This window comes from Puma concolor, chromosome B3, assembly GCF_028749965.1.
Source record: "Puma concolor isolate L17-30 chromosome B3, mPumCon1.1.hap2, whole genome shotgun sequence".
Taxonomy (NCBI): Eukaryota; Metazoa; Chordata; class Mammalia; order Carnivora; family Felidae; genus Puma; species Puma concolor.
In genome coordinates, this window is record NC_141672.1 from 14,460,040 (window position 1) to 14,480,322 (window position 20,283).

The 20,283-nt window shown below is 53.0% G+C and overlaps 1 protein-coding gene across 6 annotated transcripts in view; it reads left to right on the forward strand.

Annotated features, from left to right (window-relative positions):
* Positions 1–20,283, forward strand: part of TTC7B (tetratricopeptide repeat domain 7B) — a 273,770-nt gene that overhangs the window by 223,065 nt on the left and 30,422 nt on the right. The gene's annotated exons all lie outside the window — the stretch shown is intronic.

The following is a 20,283-nucleotide window of genomic DNA, read 5'->3' on the forward strand; positions in this document are numbered from 1 at the left end:
ATCTGTGATTTCGTGAGCCACGGGACAGAGGAGACTTGTGGTGAAACTGAGGTGGCCTTCGTGTCAGCAGCCCTTGGGAGCCTGGTGTCCGTAATCAGTGGTCAGTGTGTGATACAAAGAGTGAGCAGTGGACGAGGAAGTCTGGGAACAGCGTTCCGGACCCTGTGGTGTCAGTTGCTCACTCTTTAACTTGTGAGCCTGCCTAAGCTCACAAAAAGAAAGACCCTAAGCTGTCTGCCCCCCGTTTCCTTTCTGTAAAATGTAAACAAGCAACTAAATAGGCTGGGAACCTCCTCCAGCGCTAGGAGGCTATGGTTTAGTACCTAAGAAATAAAGTGTTCTCCAAAGGATCCCAAAGCCTTAGTTCTCTGGCTACGTCTCTTAGTGATATTGCAAGATGTAGAAGGGCTTCAGCAGTTTCAAAAATAACTAACTACTAGTTTTCTATTTTAAAAACAAATCAGACTGGGGCGCCTGGGTGGCTCAGTCGGTTAAGGATCCGACTTCGGCTCAGGTCATGATCTCACCGTTCGTGAGTTCAAACCCCCATGTCGGGCTCTGTGCTGACAGCTCAGAGCCTGGAGCCTGCTTCGGATTCTGTGTCTCCCTCTCTCTCTGCTCCTCCCCCACTCGTGTTCTGTCTGTCTCTCTCTCTCAAAAATAAATAAACATTAAAAAAAATAAAAATAAATCAGACCTTATAATTACAGCTACTTGATTTTTTTTCACCTTCCCTTTATGAACATTTTGTAGCTTGGTACAGCTTTATAAGTAATTTTCCATATTATCCAAGCATTAGTCTGTTTGATTAAAAATATTACATGGCTTTTCATTTTTGTCTCCCTGTTGTAAGAGGGATTTGGTACAGAGCTTCTCAGAGCTCTGTGCTTTTTGGTAGAGCATTGCAGAAGAGGTATAATCAACACCGTGTACCCAGCCTTTTTATTGAAAAGAAGCAGCATGTTTCTACCTCGGGGCCTATGAATTATTCAGACAAGTATTTCTTGTTCATCCCCAAGGGGAACATGAGACAAAAGATCGAGTAGGAAGATCGCACCAGGAAAGTTTTCTGTTTCACCTTTGGAGCTTTTTGAGTCACCCGAGCTCTCCAACAAATGTCAGATGCTCGCCTTTCAAAAGGAGTAGCCTCAGGCCTGGTGAGGGGAGCTGGTGAGCGGGACCCAGGTGAGGCCAGGCCGTCACCAGCAATGTCTGAGCCTTGTCTGGCTCAAAGGCATTCTTGCCAGTAGAAAATAGTAATCATAAACCCTTAAGACTTTTCTCAGTGCATCCTGACATATGCAGAAACTACGCAGACTAGAGGCAGGTTGAGGCCAGCAGGCCTACAAAGTTTAGGTCTTGATTCTTGGAGTCCAAAATGCTGCTCAATGACTATACTTGGTGTGAGTTCCAAAGGGCAGAGTGGATGGTTCCTTCTTGGTGACCTTGTAAATGATGCACCATGGCCTGTGTTCTCCAGACTACCCCCCACGGTCTATCTCACAGCTGGCAGATTCCCTTCCCGCTGGTGCTGCTGGATCTCCTGGTGTCTGGGAGGGGGGGCGGGGGGGGCGGCCCCCAGGACCCCCAGGCCCTCCGGCCCCAGGATGCACAGAAAAGCTGTGTTTCTATGGCTTGGAGCATAATAAGGGAAGGAGGCGGCCTTTGCAATAGAAGCTAAGGATGAGGCTCCAGGCCAGAAAAGGTGTGAGATTAGAATCCCAGCTCTGTCCCTCACTGGTTTGGGGACCATGGGTAAGTCACCCTCTTTGTGCCTCAGTGTCCTCGGATGTATAAATGGGGTCAATACTAGCACCAGACACAAATTAAACACAGAACCGAAGTCTCTTTATTAAGGCACAGTAGGTCCTTGCCTCTGCCCTCATAGAAACCAGACTGATTTGCAGGCCCCTAAGTTGAGGGGAAGGGGTCAACAGAGAGGTCAGAGGCCTCTTACCAGGCCGAGTCCCAGGGAGGAGCCAGGAGCTCGAGACTTCTGTGCTGGAAGCAGGGTAGAAACAGCCAAGATGACGGTTCTGACACTCGAGGCGAGGAGTGTGCAAGTGAGGGCTTGGGTCAGGCCAGGGCGAGGCTCAGAAGATCACAATGAGGAGTTTGAAGAGCACGAGCACTGGAGACCGCCGGAGAGCCAACCACGAGAGTCAACCACAGGGGTTCCCAGGGAAAGAGCCGGCTACAGGCCGATTGTGGGTCATAGAAAAAACCAGAGGGTGGAAAGCGCGTCCACGCCAGCAGTCAGGCTTGGAGAGGAAGGAGGGGAGCCGGAGGGACAGTCGGAGGGAGCTCTTCTGAAGGAAGGAAGCCGCGTCTGTTACAGGTGGAGCCCAGGTGGCAGATGGAGAGTGCGAAGAACCCAACGGTCAGAAGCTCTGCCTGTTTCGTGAAGAACAAGGATTGGTTAGCTTCTAGGGCTTGTTAGCAATAGCATGTGCCAGATTGTCCGGCTCAGAGGACAGGGACGATTTAAGCAGAAATGCAAACACGTTAATATTGTTAGAAAAGCAGTCATGACTTGGAGGCAGATGGTATTCACTAAAGTTAATAGAAGGTCAGACTCGACAAAAGAAAAGTAAATTACACCCAGTGAAAATTAACACTTTTCTAATCGTTTCAGCCTTCATCTATATGTTTAAATTCACATATAGAGAGAAGGGAGAAGAGAAATAATGTGTTTACCGTTAATAATGATTTGGCACAAGATAAGGGAGGCAGAGAGCTGAGTGTGGGCAGGTATTAAGGGAGCAGGGAGCTGAAGGGATAAAGCATTACAAAGTAATGTTGTTGACAAGGGGAGGAATTCATAGAATGATCAGACTTTTCCCAGAAAATCTAAAGACATATTTTCATATCATTTTGCATAAGTGAATACATTTACATACATTTCCATGACATCTTTCATCCCCAGGACCCAAGATGAATTAATGAAACACAGAGCACCCTTCTCCACATCAGTTGTCCTGTGACCTGGAGTGGGGGGTGGGGGTGGGGGGAGGGAAACAGGGCTGTCAGTGGGCTGGGGACAGCTGGGCAGCACTGCTCAGGCCACAGGCAGGCATAGAGACTCAAGGTAGCCAAGGACGGAATTACCAGGACAGGGACAGGCTCTGCAAACAGGGACATCTGCTCAACATCTGATAACATCAGCCTGGGCTCATGGGGGCAATGCGTGAGATTGGAGGATGAAAAGAACAAGAACTTTCAGGAGATGAATGAGCATGGCAGGGAGCCAGGAAGGTGATACGGAGAGGAGCTGATAAGGCGAGGAGGGGAAAGTATTGCTAAGAAATAAATGTATCCTAGATCATATTACCAGGATGCTCAGGTCTTCTTCTAAACCACTTGACAGGTTGAGAAAAGGCATGGAACAAAGGCTGGGGGGAGGGGGACGGTGCTGCCCAGGGCTCCCAGAGTGGACAGCACATGGAGGGAAGGACACAGGGCTCTGAAGAGGGCCGTGAGCCTGAGAGGAACCAGGGGAGGAGGGGCTTAACAGAGGCACTGGTGAGCCAGAGCCTGCACCTCTGCAGGGGGCAGGAGGAGAGATGGCGTCAGGGGTCAGCCTTCACCTAAAGCAAGTCTTTGTGCAACAGAGGCAGTGACATTCCAGAGCTGATGCTCAGAGAAGAGAAAACGTAGGGGCCATCCTCTTGAATGTTGAAGTTCCCAAGACAAGGCCTAGAAAGGGACAGAAGCCATCAGTCATTCAAAGGAGGGCAGCCTGAAGACTGGGGAAGGTGGTAAGTTTCACCACCTCCCCCAGAGGAAGTAGTGGTAAGAAACCACTGGTGGATCTCCCCAACGAGAGGGGAAGATGGCTGGGAAGAGAGGAGGTTGGAGGTGATGGGTTAGGCTAGGCCATTTGCCCAAGGACTGTGGCTGAGGCTTGTCTTCTGTGGAAGGATCATAAGACATGAAAACCCCCAGTGCAGTCAAGATGGCTTCTGGCTAACAGTTTCATACTCAGGCTATCTTTTTTTTTTTTTTTTCTTAATGTTTATTTATTTGGGGAGAGAGAGAGAGAGAGAGAGCATACACGTGGGCATGTGAGCAGGGGAGGGGCAGAGAGAGAGGGAGAGAGAATCCCAAGCAGGCTCCATGCTGTTAGCACAGAGCCCGACATGGGGCTCAATCTCACGAACCATGAGATCATGACCTGAGCCAAAATCAAGAGTTGGACACTTAACGACTGAGCCACCCAGGCGCCCCCGTACACAGGCTGTCTTGAAGGGGTTTCTCCATGATCTAATGTTTTCTGAAACATCAGAAATCTGAAGTGACATTAACAATGTTAGAAGTACTGCTGTACTTCTGTTCCACGGCAGTGCATTAGTGGGAAAGACGCAGGGAGAATGGCTGAGCTGTTGGAAAAGCGCATTCTATTACGAAATAGCAGGGGCACCTGGGTGGCTCAGTCAGTTAAGCGTCCGACTTCAGCTCAGGTCATGATCTCTCGGTCTGTGAGTTCGAGCCCCACGTCGGGCTCTGTGCTGACAGCTCAGAGCCTGGAGCCTGTTTCAGATTCTGTGTCTCCCTCTCTCTCTGACCCTCCCCCATTCATGCTGTGTCTCTCCTTGTCTCAAAAATAAATAAACATTAAAAAAAAAAATGAAATAGCAGAGGCACGTCACATCGACGGTGGGCTTGGAAGGAGGACATCAATTATGCAGTGCAGTGGGTTATGTCTTATGGATTGTGACTACATTTTAAGTTGTTTTAACAGCCCTAAAGTTTGATCCAGAAGTATTCGTCACAACGAGGCTGGCTAACGACATTGTTCAGAGGCGAAAAAGGCTCCTCTGAAGTTCAAAGAAGGGCCCGAAGTTGGAGCTTTCTTTTAACTGTCTTCGGGCTTACATGCCTGCTTACTGTGAGAAAAGGCTTCATCCCATTCTGCATGAGGAGCCAGAAGGATGGCAGAGAGGGTTGGAATCGAGGGAAAGAGGTGAGCTCTGGCTTCCCTCCGGCGACTTGCACTGCTAAATTCTGAACCTTCGGTGTTTTTTCTCTCTCCCATCTTTTCAAGCGCCCATCTGTTGAATGAGATTTGGAGGGGAAATTGCTTGTGTCTCCTCTTTTACTGGTTAGAAGCATGTTTTCCAGTTTGTGCCTCTGTTGGCAGAGAGGTGCAGAATGAATGGGATGGAGTTGCAGGAAGATGGAGATGCCTGTCTCTGGAATGAGACAGGCATCCTGTGTCTGTGTATCTGTCTGCTTTCAGCATCAGTCTGGCGGGGGGCTCTGGGGTCGAGGGTGGCCCAGGGCACAGACACATCGGGCAGGGTTTCACCTCGGCACGGCTCGTTTTCCCGCGGCAAAACCTGTCTTGAAGAGGGGCCCTTGATCTCTATTGCTACTCTGGGTAAGACAATTAAGCCAATGAAATAGCATCAAGATACCCTTCCTCTTTCAAACGCTGATCTTTGGAAATGGATCTCTTTCATCTGAAGTATCAATTTTCTTCCTGTCCATAGAATGATTGGCAGGAACAAAGCCTTGCCATAGTCAAGTGAGAAGGCTCTTTTATCTATTAATTGCATTTTATTTACTTGATTGTTTTTTTAAAAAATGCTTTTCAAATTAAGACCGGTTTTTTTCTTTGAAGAACGACCTAATGAAATATTTAGATGTTCTCCCTTCCCTACACATCTGTGTGCTTACAGAGAGTACTCTTTAATGTACGACGCTTTCTCCAGTACTAAGATTTCTCCAGTATCTTCACTCGCTGTAACTGGGATTCAAACTAACAGTGCAAGAGAGGAAGTAGCACATTCTGTTGGGGGATTAGGTCTTTGTTCTTTATTCTGCCTTCTCTCCCTTCTTTTAGTAGCACACACTACATTTTAGCCCCATGAGTAGCTCAAGGCCCTCTCGAGAACTCTTAGTATTTGGCATGAATATAATAACCTTTACAAAGAAATTGAAAGCCTCATAGGTCCTACCTGATGCGTTTGTTCTCACGATATGTGCTGAAGTGGACAATTTCTCTTTTTACTGCTGGGGAGACTGCTCTTGGTGACCGGCCCCAGGCTACACTGCAAATTAAGAGCAGATCCAGGGCTGGGCGATACTAAGATTGGATGTTTGTGGAGTCTACAGAAGCGCCTACAGCTTGAGTGATAGCACGGCACAAGGGTTCAGAGCCCGGCGTGAGAGCCAGCCTGCCTGGGTTCAGGTCCCAGCTTTGTCACATTCTAACAGTGTGGCCCAAGAGAAGTTCCTTAATCTTCCTGCACTTCCGTTATGTCAGCTGTTTAACAGGGGTAACCATAGTACCCCTCGGTGTTTTTGTGTGGTTAAACGAGCTCATACAGGCTGCATTGCACTCCACAAACACTAGCTGTGAACGCTACTCTCATTCTGTATAATTTGAGTCGGTGGAAGCCCCTGTGTACCTACTTGACAGTGAGGGAGGCATCTCCTTTCCAAAAGATCTGCCCATGAGCGTGGCTTTCCTTCTGAACCGAATTTCAGCAGCCGGAGGAGCTGAAATAAGAATATGTCATGAAACGTGGTTGGCCAAAAGCTCGTGCTTTTGCCTTTAAGTATTACTTGCTGTTTCTCTGGAGCCTGTAGTCCAGCTTATTAAAGCCAAAAAGAGTAGGAAGGCATGGTGTGGTTTGTCAGGCAGAGACAGGAAGCATCTGGGCTCAGGAGGGCCAGACCAGGGTGGCGGCAGGCCCTGGACCTGAAGGGGGTGCTGGGCAGGCTCCATAGATTGGCCTGGGTAGCAGGGAGGGCAGAGCCTGCCATGGAGGCCGGCTCAGATGTCACACCTCTGAGGATCCTTTCTTGACCCCTACCCACCCACCCCTGCAGAGGGGCCTTCGGCCCGTTGACTTCCCTCTCTTGAAGCACTTGTGGAACCAATATAGGGATCGTTCTTTGCAGATCTGTCGGGGGAAGGCGCCATGCCTGTGGTGACACAGCGGCCAGTGTAGACCAGGAGTGTCAGGTAGATGAGGTATGGCAGGGAGAGATGGAGAAAAACAAGTTCAAGAGCCAACTTGACCTTGACAGATGTCATCATTCCCCTTTTACAAAGACCCCCAAAGCACCGGGTGCCATCTCCCTTGAATGGACTTTGAGCAGGTATCATGGGAACATGCTATTTTTAACTAGGCTAACTATTTCTCTATGCAGAGTCCTTTGGGTGTTTGTTGGCTTGGCCTTGGCACAGTCCCTTCCCACCACGAGTACAGGAAGTGACACCGAGGCGGGGACTGGAGGATGCAGCCACACAGTTTCACATGAGACCATGGAGGCCGAGTCAGCTAGTTGATGGAATCTTCCAGTGCAGTGAGATCTGAGTGTGTCACAGGCCGGGTCTCAAAGAGGACGTGTTGTGCTATAAGGTGGGGCTCCTGCCAGGCGTGCTTGGCCCAGCCAGGTCCCCAGGCCAACCTGTAGCACCTGCTCCAGAGGGGCAGCCCTCTCCCCCAGGGCCCTGGGGGGCAGCAGTGGGCCCCTCTCAAGGTCAGACACCCTGTCTTGTTGTCCCCAAGCGCATGCTTCTTTGTCAGCCCCTGTGCCCCATTTGAGGGTGGCAGTGGTCACCATCCGTAGGCCAGAGGCTGCTGTGGAGCAGTGTCCAGGCCATCCTGCCAGGGTCAGCCCTGGTCTTCCAGGCCCCATGTGTCCCAGGCTGCCTGCTCTCTGTCTCTCATTCAGTGAGACGATCACCCTCCGAGAAGCTGACCCATAATAACTGTGCCCATGAGAGACCTAGTTTCAGACTAGAAAGTGAAACGGTAAATTTATAAAGATTGATGCCTTTCCTGGGCCGCACCCCTGTGCTTTCTCACCCCTCGTCCTTCCCAGAGGCACTCCCCCTCTAAGCCGGATGTCAGGCTCCACGGCCCATCCCAGAGACCCCATGCTGAAATGGCCGTCCCCGGGCAGCCTGGGGCACCGAGGCAGACAGGTGGACGTGGCAGGGACCGAGGGATTGGGGCCGTGCCGATCCAGGCAGTAGCCCCGCCTCTAATGCAGAGACCCTCCTCCCAGGCCCCAGACTCTCTTGCCCTTTAGGCCAGAGCATCTCGCCTCTGTCCTGTGGTTACAGATGAGCCAAAGAGGGGACAGCCTCTGCCCTCGGGAGTGCCAAGGAAAGGGAGTAGTGTGTCACATGTGGCCTAGAGCAGCCCGGTCCTCCTGCCCCAGGGTGCCATACAAATATCATTAAATACCATTTCCTGTTTAAGGAAAACAGACACCCAAACACTGATCCTTCTGCTCAAATGAGTTCTCTTGTGGAGTTTCTGTCAGCCACCCCCTAGTCATCTCTTCACTTGCCCCGATGGTGACCCAGGACACATCCTCAGCCCTTTTTATCTGGTTCCCTCCATAGACTGTGAGCCTGGTGTCTTGTTCAGGGTGTGACTTCTGATCTTGGCTCCAGGCTGTGGGAGCCTCTGTTTGTAACCCCCGTGCCTACCCCAAACCCAGATTCAAGCAGCTTCCCTTGTTGCCACAGCACCAAGACGTGTCCCTTGAGGGTGGGCTCCTCTGGGGAGAGGAGAGGGGGCCGTGTCGCTCTAACTGGGTTTGCACAGTGCCCGCGCCCGTTTGGGGGTAGGATGCCTGCAGCGGTAGCGACAGTGAGCCTCCCAGAGCCAGGTCGGAGGTGCGAGCCACATGGGGAGGACATCTGAATAGGGGGAGGGATTGGAAATTATTTGGGGGAAGAACCAGGTAATTGAAAGGGTTTTTTTTTTATGACTCAAGCTATGTCCTCACATCCCTTTGAAAATGCATATTTTTAGCTTAACGCATTTTCCGTTTGTTGGCGTGTATGTCCTCCTTGGAGCAAAGGGAGTGTCACCTGGAGATGTAGAACTTCCGCACCCACGTGGCTCCTGTGTGGCTCGTGGCCCTTGATCTTGCCAACCCCTCCCGCACTAAAAGCCCCCCCACCCCAAACAGCATCCTTTGGTGCAGAGATACTCTCTGCAGACATTTTCTGCTTGGTTTTTGGATTCCTCCTTCCCACTGCGGCATTTTCTCAGTGCTGGCCAGGGAGATATGGCATCAGGCCACCCGGCTCTCAGCGAGGACTGAAATCACAGACCCGGTGCAGGCTCCGAAATACAAGCCATGTCACTGGGCCTTCCTTCTCCGCGGCTTAAGGAAAAAATTAATTCTGTGTTTATTTCTATTTTCTGTTTGGGAGTCTTAGATGACTAATTACAGGCAGTGCAGTTCAGTGTCTCATTAGTAATTATGATCTAAAATTATTTAAAATCTGACATACTCTACCCAAACCATTTATTCTTAGAAATTCTGGCCCATTATTCCAGTATGATTTGACATTTCACTTCCACCGCATTCCTGCCTTGCCACGGTTGCTGCTCCCTGGCTTGGATCAGACTGTCTGATCCAAGTTTTCCCTTATCTGGGTTGTTCTGTGTTCCCAGATACCTGCCCCTAATTCCCCTTCCTTATTTCAGGCCCCCCTAGATTTGAGCCCTGCTACAGCACCCTCCTCCCTCACACCACCTGTCCCTGAAGTCAACAAGAGGGCTGTCGCCATGAGAAAGTGGCATTCGGGTCCACCTGGGCTGGCTGTCCCCAACCCGCCTCTTGTCTGAATGGCTTCCCCATCATTCAGTGCTAGTCCCAGAGGCTCCCCACTCCCCAGGAGTGCTCCTGGGCTCTCTCTGGGATATGCCTGCACACATGTTGTCTAGAGCTTCAGTTTGAGCGTAAAACCCTTCAGCCCAAAGGTCTGGGGAGGACACCCTGGAAGTTTCTCCCAGGTACTGCTTCTGGCGTTTCTTCACCAGTATCAGGGGTGAGAGCCTAAAGCGGCCGGGACATCTTTGGACCTAACACTCACCAGAGAGCGGAGGCATCGCAGGATTTAGAACACCAACGAAATTCCGTAGTCTAAGCACCCCTTTTTACGGATGGGGAAGCTAAGGCCAGAGGGGGGAAGGGACTTGCCAAGAGCACAGGGCAGCAGGTGGCAGACCCAACCAGGAATCCTGACCGCATCATTCCCGAAGGCTTCACGTCCACTTTGTCTGTGAAGTGAGCGGTGGCGTCTGCCTTTTGACATCGGGGTGGGGGTGGGGAAGAGACGAGCTCCCAGGACTCCTCGAGGGTAGGCCCTGGCCCCGGAGAAGCCCGCTCATTGCTCTGGGGAGAAGGGGAGTAGGGGGCTCGAGCCTGTCTTGGTGGGTCGTGTAGCATCCGCTGAGCTTGCATCCTCTCTCAATTTTGCTCCCAATTGGAGTCAAGACTTGGTCTCCCCACTTGCCTCTTACCTGGCCCCCCTGCTGTGTAGCACCCCTTCTCATAGCCTGGATCAGCAGGATCAGCACTGATTTATGAGCCCAGCTGGGCGCAGGAGAGAGTAGCCTTTGGCACCCCTCCCGTTGCCAAAGGAGTGGGGGTGAGGGGTTGCTTAGGAGGAAGGAATGACAAACGGATCAGTGACAAAATACCAAAACTCACCAAGCCTCAAACCCTCGGACTCTAGGAGGGTGGTGGCCTGGAGCCAAGGCAGGCCCCCTCCCCTGCACAGATCACAGAAGCATGCTCTGGGCCCTTTCCTTAGAGAACCCCTGCTCTCGGAAGCCAGTGAGCGCCGCTGACCAAGGAATGGGGTGCCAGTGTGCAGAGGCTCCCTCCAGGGGCACTGGGTGAGAGCACCGCCCAGGGTCTGGAGGCAGCCTTGCCCCTGATGTCCCTCCCCGGGGCCTTGGTGACGTGCTGCAGAGGGAGACCAGAACCACAGTCTGAGGGCCTGCCCCTAGCTCCCAGATCTGGGCCCCTGCATCCAGAAAGCTCCAGGCCTGCAGGAGCTTTAGGAAAGCCCTTTGAGAACTCCTCTGCCAGGGTCCCTGGGACTCCAGCCCCTTTGCCTGGCGGCAGACCCCCTGTCCCCACGGTTACTTGACCGCTTTCACCTCCCGCCAGGCTCACCGACTGACGCGTGATCTCTCTTCCCTCCCTTTCCTCATCTGCTTGGTATTTATGGGACACCTGCCTCTTCAGATACCTCTGCAGGCATTGTTTCTCTTCAAGCCTTTCAGAACATCTTCAGCTGGAGGCTTGTGAGCAGGAAGGGACCCGGCACTTGGGCACCGGCACCTTCTCTGTGTCAGGTATTGTTCTGGCTTTACCTTCAGCATCATGGATTCTGCACAATAGCCTCTTAGTTACTGCTGTAAGAAGTAAATGGCACGATGTACGTAAGCTGCGTGGAGCCTGGTTCTGTGCCAGATACTGAACTAGACCACTCCCCTCAAGTCTCGAAGGAGAGCCATAAACATGTATAAGTAAGTGTAGGAAAAGTCACAAGGGAGGGGCACCTGGGTGGCTAAGGCGGTTAAGCATCTGGCTCTTGATTTCTGCTCGGGTCATGATCTTGAGGTTCATGAGGTTCAAGCCCCACATCAGGATCTGTGCTGACTGCACGGATTCTCTCTCTCTCAGTCTCTTTCTCTCTCTTTCTCTGTCCTGCCCCCCTCTCCCCCCCCCCCCACTCAAAATAAATAAACTTTTAAAAAAGTATTTAAAAAAAAGTCACAGGGGCTCTGGTAGACAGAGGTACAGGTCACAGGCTGTCTGGTGTCATGAGGGAAGAGGGACAGACACGGCTCCACCGAAGGTGTGACCTGGGGGCCAGGATTCAGCAGCAGAGTAGAGATGTCGACCCTTCCACAAGTTAGGGACAGATGGAGCTTGAATACCTAGTAAACAAACTAGCTCTTGGAGATCTACATGGGACAGTTGGGGCCAGTCAGTAGACAATGGTGAGCAGGTACTATGAATTTTGTTAGAGGTGGTTCTGTAAGGAAACATTCTTTTTTTTTTTTTTTTTTTTTAAGAGATTCCTGCTGAAGTATTTAGGGATGAAGTGTCACAGTGCCTATAGTTTACTTCAAAATACTAATGCTTGCCCCCAAAATAGATAAAGCAAGTGTGAAAAACGTTAACAGTTGTTAAATTTAGGTGATAGGTATATAGATGTTCATTATATCAGCCTTTCGAATTTTCTGCATGCTTGAAATTTTTCAAGATTAAAAAAAACTTAAGACAAAGTAGTGAGATCAGGTTTGCATTTTGGAGTGATCAATCTAGAAGCTGTGGAGGATACGTTAGTAGAAGCTAAGAGACACCAAGGACTGGACTCCACTAATAACATCTTGACAGTCCAGGAGAAGAGATTTCGAGAAGGCAGATGCAGTAAGGCTTGGTGAGGGAATTGGAAGGTTCTCGTCTGATTCTCAGATACCCGGGTCAGGTACCTGGATAGATAAGACGACTTCACCAACAAGAGGAAACACAGGAGGAAGGGAAGCAATGGGAGGAAGGAAGGTACAAGCCTTGCACACGGTCTGGAGGCAGAACATTCCAGGGCAGGGGCCATGGTTAGGAAGCAGTGGTGGCCTGGAGGTGGCAGCTGAGCTGCGAGTCAGAGAGAGAAAGAAAGAGGGCCAAGGACGGAACCCAAGGAGCACCAGCATTCACAGAGCGGGAGAGTAACTTGGCTAATGAGGACACATGGGTTCTGGTCATTTACACAGTTTTCCCATGCACCCAGCTCATCCAAACTGTAGCTGGGATTTGGGCCTGACCCTGCAGATCCCCAAGCCCTCTTGTTCCCATGGCCCCACTCAGTTCTTGGCTCCGGGCTGTGGCCGGCCTAGGGCCCTGTGAGGTTTATGGGATGTCCATGAAGGAAGGGTCCCGGTGAGCAAGATCACTGTGATAAGTGTGAGAGACAAGAATGACTTGAATTACAGACATGGTCCCACACAGAGGAGCTGGGAGCCCTTGAGCTTCTTTGGGCCTCAGTTTCTTCCTCCATGAGTAGAGACGGTGATGGGAGAATCAGATGGGATCACATGTGTGAGCGAGAAGGACTTGAATGGTGTCTAACAGTGAGCAGGTGCCTTGGTTCCTAGGAGGGATGTGAAACATGCCCTGTCGTGTCTGCTGGAGACCCGATTCTCCTGCTGGGTGCCAATGTCCGGGGGAGGGGACGTGCCCCAAGCTGATATCAATGGTGACCTTTTCTGCAAAGACTCTTGAACACATGCGCGCGCGCACACACACACACACACACACACACACACACACACACACACACAAAACCTGGGATCTGGCCTCACCAGGAGGTCAGTTTTGATTAGATCCGTAATTGCAATGCTGGCTGATGTCCTTCCGAATGAAGGAGAAACTGCTGGCCCAACCCTGCAGGGGAGCCTAGGGGACATGATGCTGAGTCTTTCTTCATAAAGAAAGGAGCAAAGATGCCTATTGCAGACAACGGCTCCCCCCCCCCCCCCCACAGGGGTCCGAATCTCTCTCCCTCCCTGCACCCCCGCGGGTTTTCTCTCCTCCTCTGCATCCGGGGCGGCGGGAGTCCAGACAGATGCATGGGGCTAGAACCAAAGTCCAAGCAAGTGATCCCTGCAGGGATCCCCCAGAACAAACTAGAAGCAAAATCTGCTTCTTCCTACAGACAACATGCGTTTTTCCAGGCCTTTCAAAGCCAGGCAGGTCAATCGAGTTATAATTGGCAATCTAATTAGAACTCCCACAAGCTGTTAAATTCTTTACCTGCTGCCTGGCATCTTACACAGAGGTGATGCATCTGCTCCTGCCTCTGGCATGATGAAAGAAAGCCGGCTACAATCCCATCCTTCTTGCCGGCAACAGCCCCCTCCAGCTACCCACCCCCCCCCCCCACTGCCACCACATGGACGCCCACATGCCCACCAGCAAGTATGACATGGGACACAGCCCAGTTGACAAGAAAATTGGCTTTAGAGAAATCAGGCTGAAAGGGCTGTGTTGCTGGATGATCTTGGGAGACTAAAGGGGAGAAACGAAGCCCCCAGCCCCGTTTTCCCGGATGTGGGAGGTGTTCTGAGGGTGGTTCAGTGGTGCCTTAAGCTTCCCGCAAGTCAGATTGCTCAATGACAGAAGAAAACGTGTCCCTCTGCTCCCTTTCTGCATCCTTAACCCTGAAGAAAATAGAAGTTTTGTGCCGACCCCCCTCCACCATCAAGACAGCAGTGTGCTTTGGCTGACAGGATGGGCGGATTTTATGGCACCAGCGTCACCTGCATCTTCTGCGGTCCCTCTGCTACTGGGCCAGGGGCCTCTTGCGGCTCCTGCTCGCCACTAGATGCAGGCAGTGTGTGCCAGAGCCGGCCAGCCAGCTCCGTTCATCCTTTCCCAGCTCTGCCCCAGAGTGACCTCATGGGTAGCTTGAAACCAGCCATGGTGGGAGCCTTGATACCCTAGAAACTGGCAAGCACTACAAATCAGGGCTTTTTCTTTTCTTTCAGAGGGCCAGCAGACCAGCACAACACTGGACGTACAGATCTAGGTGGTTTCACGGGGGGAAGGGAGGCAATGGGGGAGCAGTGGGTAGGCAGAGAAGAACACATGTGTCCCTGCCTCAGGACTTCCAGGGCAGCGGGTACTCGTGGGACAGGTAGAGTGGAGCTCACCTTGCCACTCTAGATAGAGACAGAACAGCTACGGGGAGGCTCAGGGGAGAAAGAATGAGACTCAGAATTGCCTGGGTGGGTGGCAGGAAGGAAGGTGTGGTTTGGAGCAAAAAGTCCTACATTTGAATTCTAGCTCTCCCATTCATTGGCGATGCGTAGGACCTCGGACATGCTATTTAACCTTGGACATGTTATTTAACCTCTGTCATACAGGGGGTCCCTGGGTGGCCCAGCCAGTTGAGCATCGACTTGGGCTCAAGTCATGATCTCACGGTTCGTGGGTTCGAGCCCCACGTCAGACTCTGCTGACAGCTCGGAGCCTGGAGCCTGCCTCAGATTCTGTCTCCCTCTCTCTTTGCCCCTCCCCTGCTCGTTCTCTCTCTCTTTCTGTCTCTGTCTCTCTAAAATAGGCATTAAAAAGGATAATTTAACCCTCTCCTACATAACACCTTAGCAGAGCTGTCGTAAAGGTTGAACACAGTTCTGAGCACTCCCAGCACATAAGATCTGCCTGGCAGCTTCTAGTCTTCCAGGCCCTCCTTCTCCCAAAACAGTGTGGCTGTGAGAATCATGTGTGAGGTGAAGAGATCCCCCAGAGGCCACAGAGGATGGCCGTTGGGTCTCCCCGCGGTCCTGCTCTTCACCGTTCTTTGAGACAAGGAGAGGGCTCACTCCCCGGCACAACATCACCACTGGAGAGCAGCGGGTGCCCAAGTGGGTTACAGGGAGGCTGAGACCTCGTCCCCTCAGCTCTTTGGCAGCCAGAGCCTCTGGGCAGGTCCCCCTGGGCTGTGAGCAGCCACCTGTGTGGGCCCCAGGGAGCGGCACAGTATTACCTTTCCTAAACCCACGTGGCGTGAAAGTCACACGTGCTGCAGCTCGGGAGCAATCCTTGCTGTTGCTTTGATTTGTTCTTCCGGTGTCCCGTGTCCCTGCAGATGAGCGGCTCGACCCCTCCCAGATCTGTTGGGAGCTCTGGGCGTGGGCTTGGCTTGGGAGAAGGCTCCTTGTTAGCTACGGCCCATCCAACAGCAGGTAGCCCCTGCATGTTAGCTATGCCCGAAAAGCCTCTGTTCCGGAGACCGGGCACATCACTGTGCTCCTCATTTTAGAGTGCTGGGGGATTTTTGAGGAAATGACTCTAATCTTGATGCTGATTTATTCCATATTGAAGTGGTCAGTGATAAGAGCTCAATTGTGCTGGAAAAGAACGTGCCACGCCGAGTCTCTGTCCCATTTCCACAGCAGCCATGTGGCTCCCTACGGGCAGCTGCTCCCACAAGTCCCCTAGCTCATCTGCCATTGTCACTGTTCCAGTCCTGGGACAAGGTCTGGGAGCCCTGGGGCAAAAGTTTTGGTAAAAATCCTCATTTCTGAGCAAATTGCCTGTTTTCTTCTCTCACTAGAGGGTAGCTCTCCTGTCCTCTGGTGCACCAGGAATGGCACGGGGCGTGAGGGGGAAGCGCTCGGGGGCAGGCGGAGCACTGGCCAGCGAGCCCCCTGCCCTGCCTTCCTGCCTGGATTGGAATCTCTCTTGTTATTTGTGGAAAAAATTTTCCAAGGCCTATCAATCCCAGTCCTCTCTCCCCATCAGAAGTATCTTATCATTTCTGTTTGTTTCTCTTTAAACATGGAAAAATTAGCTGGTGCCAGACCCTGGCAGGGGTGGGGAAGGCGCCTGCCAAAATGACCTCGTCCCCCGTGGCAGGTAGTGAATCACCGGCATTTGCGTCTCGGTGCGTTGTCGCGTTGTCGAGAGAACCGTCTGTCTCCATCAGGGGCGTGGCACTGCCGTGGTGGCCTGGGGCCAGCAGCCCCCAGCAGAGCCTGTTGAAAACCCAGACTCGGGGAGCACCCCGCTTTGCGTCATCCTGGCGGCTGCCTGTGGAGCTAGTGTTCTCCATGTAGCCCGGATGCACCCGCATCCCCAGGTGGCCTTCAGGGCTGGGGTCTGGAAGCTTTGCTGGCCATCCAGGCTGAGGGGCACACCCATCGCCCCACCACCCGGACAGCACCGTCCGCTCCTGGGCCAGCCTCCACTGCACCCAGAGGTACAAGTTAGCACCGAGCTTGGGCGAGGTTTCCACGCCCTTCTGGCAGGCCCTGGCCTGGACAGCAGTGGGGGACTGGCTCACAGCTGGGAGATGACACCCATACTGCAGTCATTGATGAGTGCCCACTGGGTCCTAAGGACCACACCGGTCTCTGGGGATACAGAGATGAGTCGCCGAGGCCCCTGCCTCCGGGTGCCTGAGTCTGCACAGGTCAGAAGCTGGTAGCCCTTTGCGTCTGCGCTGTTGGCTGTTTGCACTTCCCAGGGCTTCCGGTAAATCCAGCCGTCTTCCAGTACCGCCACTTTCTGACCCCACTCCACACTGGGCCGAAGTGTCTCCAGCCGCTGGCTGCCTTTCAGGTGTCAGAGAGAAAGCCACGCTGCACTGCCCGGTGACCCCGCAGGCCCCACTCAGCCCAGCCAACACAGCACAGCAGGGAGCGAGGTTCCAGGGCCACTCTCTGGGCTGTGGTGGCCTCTCCTCCTCCAGGAAACCCTCCCTGCCCTTTCTTGGCATGCTGTGGGCAGCCTTCCCTGCACCCCACAGACTGCAGAAAGAGGCTCTTCCCTATGGTGCTTTCTCTAGTTAACATTTAAGTTCTCAAACCGGAGGCCTAACAGGTGGTCCGAAAAACACTTGCTAGATGGAAGATTTTACCAAACCCCTAGAATTTTCATATTGATCATCTATTCTTTGTTTTCTAGGTTAGGAAAGTGAGGCAGACAGAAGGTTCTGCCCAAGTAGGATGGTTGGCAGTGGGCCACAGAGCAGGCCCAGACAGTGTGCCCCCCGCCAGCAGGATGTCCCCCACAGCCCTGTGTTCCTGCCCCAGGGAAGGCCAGGACTTTTCAGTGCAGTGACATCACAGTGGAAGGTGTGACAGCCTCCCCCTGCCCCATCTGAGGACAGGTTAAAGCAGAGGCCCAACGTGAGTCTGTCAGGGTCACTGGGAAGGAGGCCCAGCCTTGGACCTCGGGGATGGGGCTGGGGTTTCTAGGACTCCCCCACTGTGGATGGCCCAGGGGCTCCCAGCAAGCCCTCAGCTCAGCTCTGTGGTAGTCACGTGTGAATTATTCTCCTGAGGACAGAGAACCTGCAGCTGGGGCTTGTCAGACACATCCCCCACCAGAGCTCTGGGCCATGTCTCTCCCTCCATACCTACCTGTCTCCATCGCCTCATGGGGAGCTAAGCATCTGTCTGGGCCTCCCTTCTCACCTGTGGAAGCCAAGGTGCCAGGACCCCAGGGGAGGGCTGGGCTGGAAGTTTATTCGGAGCTGCCCTGGCCCACACCTCTCTGGCTGAGCTGGACCAGCCTGGGGTGGGACGCCATCTTCCCGAACACACCTGGGGTGGCAGCAGCCTCCCGTGAGGCTGGGAGGCTGGGCCTTCGCCCCCGGGGAGTGATTAGCCCCAAACTTTCCACTGCGTGGATAACTCGGGGCCGTGGGGAAGTGCTGACTTCCAGGCCGCCCTGGGCTGCTACGTCCGCCTGACTTGTTTGTCGGGGAAGGTAGATAAAAATAAATAAATCAGTCAACGAGGGAGATGTAGAAGTAAGTCAACAGGAGTCTCTTGCCCGTTACCAATGGAAAAGTACGAGCAAGGGGAGCCACATTAGCACCCGCAGAAAATGCTGGCTGGGATGTGGCCGGTCCCACAGCACCAGGGCCAAACTGCAGATTCCTCTCACCTAAGAATTGGTAGCTAATATTTATGTCCACCCTGAAGCTCTGCACTAATACTCGTTGTAACAACCAGGCGTGCAATTTAAATGACACATTGGGTCAGGGGAGGATGGAGAATCATCTGGAATTTTACCAAGAACTGTCACGGGCTTCAGATAAAGAGAATGCCCAGCATCCCAGACTCAGCAGGCCCTGTCCCCTCTGACCCCTCACCAGGGCCCCCTGCTCAACCCGAGTCGCACAGAGGCAGACCTTCTCGCTCATGTCCTTTGATAGTGCAGGGGACTTGCCTAGCAGGTGCACCATGCGGAGCTTTACAGGTGCTTATGCTGGTGTGTGTGTGTGTGTGTGTGTGTGTGTGTGTGTGTGTGTGTGTAATCTGTGAGTGCCTTGCCTTGGTCTGCAGTGGATAGCAGGGAAGGGGAAGGGAGAGCTCACCCCACCAGACACACGGATTCCCCATTGCCCTTGGCCTGGTCTCCAAGGGCCTGCTGGCAACGGTATCTGACCCTCAGGCTTTACACACAGATCAGAGTGATTCGCCTCCCAGGGCTGGGGTGGGGGCTGTGCTTGGGACCAAGAGGGAGCAGCTCGAAGGCTGCCTTTGAGCCGTTTCCAGGGAGGAAGCAGCTGCCTTCTTAGCCTTCTCGATGAAGTCAGAGAGGGGCTCTGACATCTTTTTCCTAATGAAATCTCCGCACCATTCCGAAGAGCAGGGAAAAAAAGGGACTTGGGGTGCTAGATAGCCGGGTCCTAGTTAGGGCAGGAGAGACTGCTGAGAGCACAGGGTACCCCATCTCTGATTTGGAGTGTGACCAGTGTCCTAAATGATCTCATTTGCCAGCAGACATTACAGATGGGGGGAGGGGGGCGTGTTGTAAAATTAACACAGCAGGCCAAATAGAAGGGAGCTGGGCTTTTCCTGCTCTGCATGGCAAAGTCCAGACCTCGAGGGACTGCCGTGCAGGTGACCGTCTGGGCCACTAGCACAGGGTGCTGGGTGGGGTGGGCATTCGTCACGTCACGCAGATGTGAGCAGCCCCATCAGCCCCTCTCAAGCTAGGTCCTGTGGTGCTCACCTAGGTCCGGAGAGCCCACAGTCTAGCCCCACTGGAGTGGCATCCCCTGCACGGAAGAAGGACCTAGTGTCCAGGCTAACAGAGCTGGACAGGGAAGTCCTGTCCCCAGAGCTCCTTCTGCAAAGAGGACTGCTCCCTGGACAGCCCAGTCCAGAGCCAGCTAACCCTGAGAAGCCCTCTTAGAATGTGTCTCTTGGTCCCCTAAATGCCCAACACCTTCTAGAGACCACGGTACCCTGACCTAAGAGAAACAGCCCTGAGGTGGTCCTCCGCAAATCTGGCTTCTGAGACCCAACTTGGCCTCTACCTGGCTTGGTGACTGAGCCAGGTGCTCGCCCGCCCAGGACCCTTTCCTCACTGTTCTGTCATCAGTGAAGCCCCTCCCAAGCTTGGCTGCCCACATGCCTGTCCACAAGGAGCTTTTCGAAGTAGCTCTGTGGCCATGAGCCAGTCACGCCCAACTCTGAGCGTCAGCCTTCCCATTAGTTTAAAAAAAAAAAAAATGGGTGGGAGCATTGTGTTATCTCTTCTGGAATGACCTCCCTTGTGCTCCTTCCAGCAGGCCTCACTCTGTTCCAGATGCTGGACCTCCACATGTACAGTCACCCCTGCTGGGCTCAGGGAGCTCTCTGGGGCGGGACCCTCAGCAAACTAGCCCCCCCGCCCCCACACACACACACACTGGTGCCAGAACACCCACAGGTGCTCAGTGGAGTTTATAGAAGGGAGGAAAGGACTAGAAACGGCTTTGGTTACAGCAGACCAAACAGAGCCCCAGCCTGGGACCTCAATGCTGTTCCTCAGCTCACTCTGTCACCTGGGTAGATCAGGGCCCCTGTTTCCTGCCTGTGAAATAGGAGGGTGGCCCTTTGGGGAATGCTCATGTGCCCTTCTTTGCCATCCCTGACCACCCTCTGGGCATTTGTCGACAGCAGCGGCAGGCTGTGGGTCTTTGGTGCTGGGAAGCTGCTG